The sequence below is a fragment of the Ictidomys tridecemlineatus genome, chromosome 6, assembly GCF_052094955.1.
Source record: "Ictidomys tridecemlineatus isolate mIctTri1 chromosome 6, mIctTri1.hap1, whole genome shotgun sequence".
Taxonomy (NCBI): domain Eukaryota; kingdom Metazoa; phylum Chordata; class Mammalia; order Rodentia; family Sciuridae; genus Ictidomys; species Ictidomys tridecemlineatus.
Genome location: NC_135482.1, coordinates 56,422,680 through 56,431,004, shown reverse-complemented (window position 1 = coordinate 56,431,004; position 8,325 = coordinate 56,422,680). Strand labels below are relative to the sequence as shown.

At 39.5% G+C, this 8,325-nt stretch overlaps 1 long non-coding RNA gene across 1 annotated transcript; it reads right to left on the bottom strand.

Moving 5' to 3' along the window:
• Nucleotides 1-6,477: 6,477 nt before the first annotated feature.
• On the bottom strand, nucleotides 6,478-8,044 carry LOC144378641 (uncharacterized). Its single transcript, XR_013440557.1, has 2 exons — nucleotides 7,273-8,044; nucleotides 6,478-6,954 (listed from the first exon to the last, which is right to left on the bottom strand). It is a non-coding gene; the product is annotated as an uncharacterized LOC144378641 (long non-coding RNA).
• Between the last annotated feature and the right edge of the window lie 281 nt (nucleotides 8,045-8,325).

The following is an 8,325-nucleotide window of genomic DNA, read 5'->3' as shown; positions in this document are numbered from 1 at the left end:
ACTGTCTCAAGTTCCTTCTGCTTTCTTTTTCTTCTTCTTCTTCTTTTTTTAACCATGATCTTTTTGTTATAGGAAGCCTATAATCAAGATCTCTTTATTAATAGAGTCTATTCATGTTTTAAAATAAAACAATGTTTTAAAATAAAACAATGTTTTAAAATAAAACGATTTGGCGAAGTGTGGTCTTCCAAAGTCCTAAATGATTTAAAACAGAAATCACAAAAATTTTGTGTTGTCAGGCATAAATGTTAGAATTTAAAAATGTGGGGCTGCCCACACTTCAGATAGAGCCTTAATATCCAGAGTTTACAAAGAACTCAAAAAATTGGACAATAAGACAACAAATAACCCAATCAACAAATGGGCCAAGGACCTGAACAGACACTTCTCAGAGGAGGACATACAATCAATCAACAGATACATGAAAAAATGCTCACCATCTCTAGCAGTCAGAGAAATGCAAATCAAAACCACCCTAAGATACCATCTCACTCCAGTAAGATTGGCAGCCATTATGAAGTCAAATAATAACAAGTGCTGGCGAGGATGTGGGGAAAAGGGTACTCTAATACATTGCTGGTGGGACTGCAAATTGGTTCGGCCAATTTGGAAAGCAGTATGGAGATTCCTGGGAAAGCTAGGAATGGAACCACCATTTGACCCAGTTATTGCCCTTCTTGGGCTATTCCCTGAAGACCTTAAAAGAGCGTACTACAGGGATACGGCCACATCGATGTTCATAGCAGCACAATTCACAATAGCTAGACTGTGGAACCAACCCAGATGCCCTTCAATGGATGAATGGATTAAAAAAATGTGGCATTTATACACTATGGAGTATTACACAGCACTAAAAAATGACAAAATCATGGAATTTGCAGGGAAATGGATGGCATTAGAGCAGATTATGCTCAGTGAAGCTAGCCAATCCCTAAAAAACAAATACCAAATGTCTTCTTTGATATAATGAGAGCAACTAAGAATAGAGTAGGGAGGAAGAGCAGGAAGAAAAGATTGACATTAAACAGAGGCACGAGATGGGAGGGAAAGAGAGAGAAAAGTGGAATTGCATGGAAATGGAAAGAGACCCTCATTGTTATAAAAAACTACATAAAAGAGGTTGTGAGGGGAATTGGAAGAAAAATAAGGAGAGAAATGAATTACAGTAGATGGGATAGAAAGAAAAGATGGGGGGGAGGGGGATAGTAGAGGATAGGAAAGGTAGCAGAATACATCAGTCACTAGTATGGCATTATGTAAAAATGTGAATGTGTAACCGATGTGATTCTGCAATCTGTATTTGGGGTAAAAATGGGAGTTCATAACTCACTTGAAACTATTGTTCGAAGTATGATATGTCAAGAGCTTTGTAATGTTGTGAACAACCAATAAAAAAATAATAAATAAATAAAAAATAAAAAAAAAATAAAAAAAAAATAAAAAAAAAAAATGTGGGGCTGGGGTTGTGGCTTCAGCGGTAGAGCGCTCGCCTAGAATGTGCAAGGCTGTGGGTTCGATCCTCAGCACCACATAAAAATAAATAAATAAAACAGAGGTATTGTGTACAAATAAAAAATAAATATTTTAAAAAATGTAGCCATATGTCTGGGGATGTAGTTCAGTGGTGGAATGCCATCTTAGTATATGCAAAGCGTTGATTTGGTCCCCACCAACACAAAAATGTCATAGGGATTTTTTTAAAATAATGTTCAATTCAAAACAAAATTAATTTGAGAATTAAGAAAAGGTCTCTTTACTATTGCCATTTAAGCCAAAGATAGCATGTACAAATATGCGACAGCAAATTACTCTATAATACACAACTACAATTCACCAATTTAAAAAGCATGGAAAGGAAAAACAAAAGCAGCAACAGTCCAGGATAAGAGGCAAAGGAATCCCCATAGGATCTAATAGTTGTAGATAATAAAACTAGACACAAAGGAGCCAAGTGAGTTCAGAAATTCAAGGACAGGGTTAACTTCTGAAGATTCAAGCTTTCAAAACAGGAAGGTTTTTTTTTTTGTTTTTTTGTTTTGTTTTTTTGGTTTTTTTTCTCTTTTCTTTTTTGGAACTGGGATTGAACCCAGGGCTTCAGATATACAAAGAAAGTTCTTTGCCACTAAATTACATCCCAGCCCATCAAAACAAGGATGTTTTAAAAATTCCAAATGTCCTGAGCTATGGACAAGAAAAGAAATTACATTCTCAAAACGTTTAGGCCAACCATACTTCAATGTTCATCCTGTCTCCTAGAAACACTCAACAGATGACCAAGAGAGGTCAATATCAACAGCAATAAATCACACTTATATTACATGTACCCTTGCTATCATCTGATGAAAATGGTAATTTACTTCTGTGGTATTCTTCTTCAAAACTCATAACAGGGTTGGGGATGTCACTCAGTGTTAGATTGCTCGCCTAGCATGAATGAGGCCCTGGGTTCAATCCCCAGCATTGCAAAAACAAATAATAAAAACTAGTTAATACCAGTCTTAATCAAAATAAAAATATTCCAGAAGGACAGTAATCAAAAATGCTCCTCAAAACTATCAAGACCAGGGGCTGATGTTGTGTCTCAGCGGTAGAGTGCTGGCGTAGCACATGCGAGGTGCTGGGTTTAATCCTCAGCACCACATAAAAACAAATAAATAAAATAAAGGAATCATGTCCAACTATAACTAAAAAAATAAAATATGAAAAAAAAATATCAAGGGGCTGGGGTTGTGGCTCAGCAGTAAAGCACTCGCCTCTTACATGTGAGACCCTGGGTTCGATCCTCAGCACTACGTTAAAAAAATAAAAATAAGGGCTGAGGATGTGGCTCAAGCTGTAGCGCGTTCACCTGGCCTGTGTGCAGCCCAGGTTCGATCCTCAGCACCAAATACGAACAAAGATGTTGTGTCCGCCGAAAAAACTAAAAAATAAATATTAAAATTCTCTCTCTAAAATAAATAAATAAATAAATAATAAAAATAAGAATAAAAAAGTTATAAAACTTAAAAAAAAAAGTTTAATGTGGTATTATGGGTAAGATTTTGGACCAGAAAAAAGAAATGTAAAAATAAAACTAAGGAAATATGAACAAACTACAAACTTCAGTCAATAATAATATATGAATAACTGACTATGGTGATGTTCACCTGTAATCCCAGTTACTCAGAAGACTGAGGCAGTAGAATAGCAAGTTCAAGACCAGTCTGGGCAATTTAGCAAGACCCTGTCTCAAAAAATAAAATGGGCTGTGGATGTGGCTGAGCGCTAGAGTTCCTATGGATTCAATCCCAAGTTTCAAATTTTTAAAAAAGGACTGGGGATATAGTTTAGTGTTACAGTGCCTCTGGGTTCAATCCTCAGTATTATAATAATAATAGTAGTAAATGAATAATATTTTACTAATGGTGGAAAATATACCATGCTAATATTGAATAGTAATAGGGTAAATAATGGGAATCCTCCCCTCGTGGTGGCGCAAACCTGTAATCACAGCAGCTCCAGAGGCTGAGGCAGGAGGATCACTGAGTTCAAAGCTAGCCTCAGCAAGTAAGACTAAGCAAGTCAGTGAGACCCTGTCTAAATGAAATACTGTGGGGATATGGCTTAGTGGTTGAGTGCTCCTGAGTTCAATCAACAGTTACCTGCCCGTTGACCCCCGCCCCATGGGAACTCTCTGCACTCTTTTCAATGTTTCTGTAAGTATAATATAGTTCTTAAAGTCTAGTAATATGCATGTGTATATATGTATATTTTATATATATTTCAGAATACTATTATGTACAAATATATAATTCACATACACTTACATAAACACACACACACACACTCCATTTTTTCTTCCACACCATTCAGAGCTTGCTTTTTGGTTTTGACTAAAGGCAAATTAATTTCAGGTTTGGGAACTAATTCCAAAAGATCATTAACTACTGATTAAAATGTGTAAATGAGGTATACAGTAATGAGATTAGTGGTCCACAAACACATCACACCTTATCACACAAATGACTGCAGTTGGTTCAATATAGTACTTCAATGCTTATAATACCAGTGACTCCACAGGCTGAGCCAAGAGGATCTCAGGTTCAAGGCCAGTAATCCCAGCAGCTCTGGAGGCAATTTAGGGATATCCCCCACACGTATACACCTCCATCTCAAAATTTAAAAAATAAAATAAAAAGGGTTGAGGGTGTCACTCAGTGGCAAAGCACTTCATTCCCAGTACCAAAAGACAGAAAAAAAAAACAGGAGTAATTTAAAAAGTTTTTTTGCCTTATTTTAATACCGAGGACACCACTCAAAACACTTTGAGATTCACCTTCAAAATCTATGTAGCACATGCTACAATGAATATTCATTATCTGCAGGTGGATCTGATTTATGCAAATAGCCAAAAAAAACTTAGGCCAAGGCTGATGAGTAAATAGGGTGGGAAATCTGGATGTAAATGTGTGTTCAGAACTTTTGAATTTTAGAAAAATAAAATGGCACATATGCACTATACAAGGCAACAATCGTAATGGCATCTAGGACAACACCTGTTAACCAAATTAATATTTCTGCAATGACATATGAATAGTGATACTCAGATAAATTAAAGAGGTATAAATGAAAACCATAAACAATCTCATGTAAGTTTAGGTCAGATTCTTTGCCACAAAATAAGCACAATTCAGATTAGGTTGAAGGCTTTGTTATTGTTTTCAGTGATGGAGGGCCTGGCACTTAACAAGTGCTCTATCACTGAACTACATCCCAGCCCCCAGAATAGGTTTTAATGTGTCAAGTAAGTTATAAAAAAAAAACTTTTGGTTTTCCTAATTTCAAAATTTATTATTATAAATAAAGGATTGCAGATTGTGAATATTTTATGAAAACAATTCAGCCATCACCAAGTCCTATAGATTTTATTTTCTATCTTTTAGATCTGTCCTTTCCTCTCCATTCCATGCCACTAAATGCACCCAGCCCTTTGTAATTTCTCACTGGGAGGATCTTGAAGCGACAGCATCCTTTGGTTTCCTTCATCTGGTTTCCCTGTTTTTGCAGTTATAAATCCTTCCTCTACTTTGCTCCTTAATGCAGATCTGACCCTGCCATTCCTAAGATGCAGTCTTTATGGTTCCACATTATCTATCTCTGTAGGATGAAACCCAAAACATACGTATAAAGAAACTACAAATTGCTATTCAAAGCTTGATACTGTTTGATTCTTTGATACTAATCTGCAATGAAACTATTGCAGAAGTATGCTTAAGAAGTTTACTAGCAATCTGAGGGAGAAACAATATTTATGAACTCATTTTTAAAATGGGGTGATTTTTTTTCTAATCCACTTTTGTTGTATTTTATAAAATTAGTGGGCAACATTAGGTTGGAATTTCTTTTTTTAAAAAAAGAAAAAGCTTAGTCCAGTCCTTAACAACAGTTTGAGATATACTGGTGTATAACATCCTTAATACCACGCTTGAACACCTTCCAGGGCTCATTTCTAACCTCTCCACCTACCTTAACTCTCTACCCAGCAATAATAAACAATAATGCCTAGTTTTCCAAACACGGAGTTCTGTTTCGTGACTCCACACAAGCTCACACTCTAGTCTGATTTGACTTCCTTTCTTCCCAGAAATCTCTTCATACCTCAAAATTCTGGACTGCCTCATCACCTCTCTTGGATCCCTGTCTAAATCAGTCCCTCACAACAGGCAGAATAGGTAACTTGCCCTTAACACTTCTGTCATAGTTTGTACCCTTATTATTACAGTATGTTGTAATAATTTGTTTGTATGGCTATTCCCCTACTAGTCTTAAGTTCTATATAGAAAGAAGTTAGGAACATTTGTCTTTAAGAAGTGAAGCACTTCTTGTAAAAGAACTGAGTCATGAGTGCAGATACACCCTTATTATTCCAGCTACTAAGGAGGTTGAGGCAGTTCAAGACCAGCCTCAGCAATTTAGCAAACCTAAGATCCTAGGTTTGATCTTTAGCACGTGTGTACACACACACACACACACACACACACACACACACACACACACACGTGAAATTGAAGGATGACACTTCATGGACTAAATTGAAGGATAACACTTCATAGACCATAAATTCTGATGTTATTAGAGGAGAGGAAAAGAAAAAGGAGAATCATTACTTTATATTCATTTTTTTCTTTTTTTATATAGCTCTTTATTTTTTTATATTTATTTTTATGTGGTGCTAAGGATCGAATCCAGGGCCTCACAAGTACAAGGCAAGAGCTTTTACCATTGAGCTACAACCCCAGCCCTATATTCATTTTTTCTATTACCAGCAAGGATTTCAGCTTTCTATGTATAGTACCAGGGTGTGAATTAACTTACCAGAGTAGTGGACATTTAAGAATGCCAATGAGCCAGACTTGCAGGACTCACTGGAACTAAGAGGAAGAGAGACATAAAAACAAATGTCTCCACTTAAAAACAATTTTGTCCAGGCTCAGCCCCTTTTGCTCTAAATTTTGTTTTAATTGCCCTCTTCTTAGTTGCTCAGGCCTGTAAATAGCATCATCAATTCATTCATTTTAGAGGGCAAACCAGGTATCAGGTCTCTAAAGAGGTCCTGAGCTGAGGGTAATACAACTATATTGATATAGTGCATAAAGACCTCCTTGGAGAGGTGGGAGGAATTAATTTTGCCTGGAGGCGTGGAGGTGGTCCAGGAAGGAGAGGGTCCAGGAAGGTGAGTTTGAGCCACAGTGAGTGAGTCTTCAAGCATTTGGCACTGTGAAAAAGGGGGGAGGAGGAGTGAGCGGTGCAATCTGCTAGATGAAAATCTACACGTGCCTGGGAACAACAATCCTTCTGGTTCGCAGTGACTGGTTTGCAGTATCCTCACTCCTCTTCCACCCACTTTCTCCCTTTTCTTCACAATCTTTTTCCCCTTTTCCTGGAGAACTAGGTCCAAGGATGTTGTCTCCTTTCCTGAAAGAGACCAGTGTAGACAATAAAGAGAATATTAAACTTTGATTAAATGAGATCAGTTGATCTGCTGTGTGCATTTTGAGAACACTGATGGGGGAGGGGGGAGCAGGTGAGTCAGGTACCGATATGGTCCTAAATGAACAAGTGGGGCACTAAGGAGAATGCGGCCCATGCAGAAAAAGCAATGAAAATTTTTGTTTTTTTTCTCATTCCCTTTTTGTCCCTCCCCCAACACACACACACACACACACACACACACACACACCCCTCTTATCTTTGTGTTTTTCTATAGTTTCTCCTGGTCTTAGTCTCTCCTACCTCTCTCTCCCTTTGCTAAAGGCTGGAAATTCCTTGTTCTCAACGGAAGGGAGTAGGAGGGGAGTGGGGGTGGTAGGAGTGGGAGGGAAGCGAAGAACAGACATCTCAGCAGCTCCGGCGCGGGCTGCGGGGGCGCTCTGGGCCTCTGGCGGGGCCTGACAAGTCAATGATTTTTAAAATGTATATATTTTTAAATCCACACATAGATGGGCCCCAATACAAACCTAGATAGACAGAGAAACAGATATACAAGTAGATATAAAGAAACATAAATACATAAACTCAGGGTACTGAGCTTATTTATTTAAGACAATAGCGTCTTAAATTTGCTGTGCATTCTACAATTTGCAGAGTTTGTCACATAGTTTCTATTTGAACCTTATGACAATCTTGAGATACAAATACCCGGTAGTTTCACTCTCCCACACAGAGGTTCGCACCCGGACCCTTTCTGACTGCGTTTCAAAGAGTGGACAAGCCCCTTCCGCGGGATTTTACTCCCCTCCTTCCTCTCCCGCCAAGCATCCGCCCCAGGACGCGAGACCGGAGCCCTCAGAATTGCTCCTCCCTCCTCCTCTTTCCTGGACCCGGACCCAGGAGCCCATCACCCAGCAAGTTGCCGCCCCCTTCATTCACGCCCTACTCCGCCTCTTTCCACCGACGGGCGTAGCCCAGCAGATCCCAGGACTCAGCACCGCCCCAGGGGGGCCGGTGGGAGGGAGGGGGCGCCTGGAGCAGAGGCTGCGTGGGCGGAGGATGTGCGTCACGGGGAGCGTGGGCGGGGGAGGGCGGGGGCACGTGGAAGCCCGGGGCCAGCGGCTGGCAGCCGGGACTCCAAAATAACCCGAGTGGGGGTGGGGGAGGGGCACTAACACTCCTCCAAGGGTGTTGGGAGGTGCCCCCGGAGGGAGCCCCTCTAGGTAAGCTTCTTCCTTGCAGGATGGGGTTTGGGATTGGAGGGGCCTTACTGGTTCCTACCACCCACATTATATGTGGTGTTTAAGAGGATGAAGACAAAAGTCTGAGCTACTGAGATCCTCCCAACCAATAACG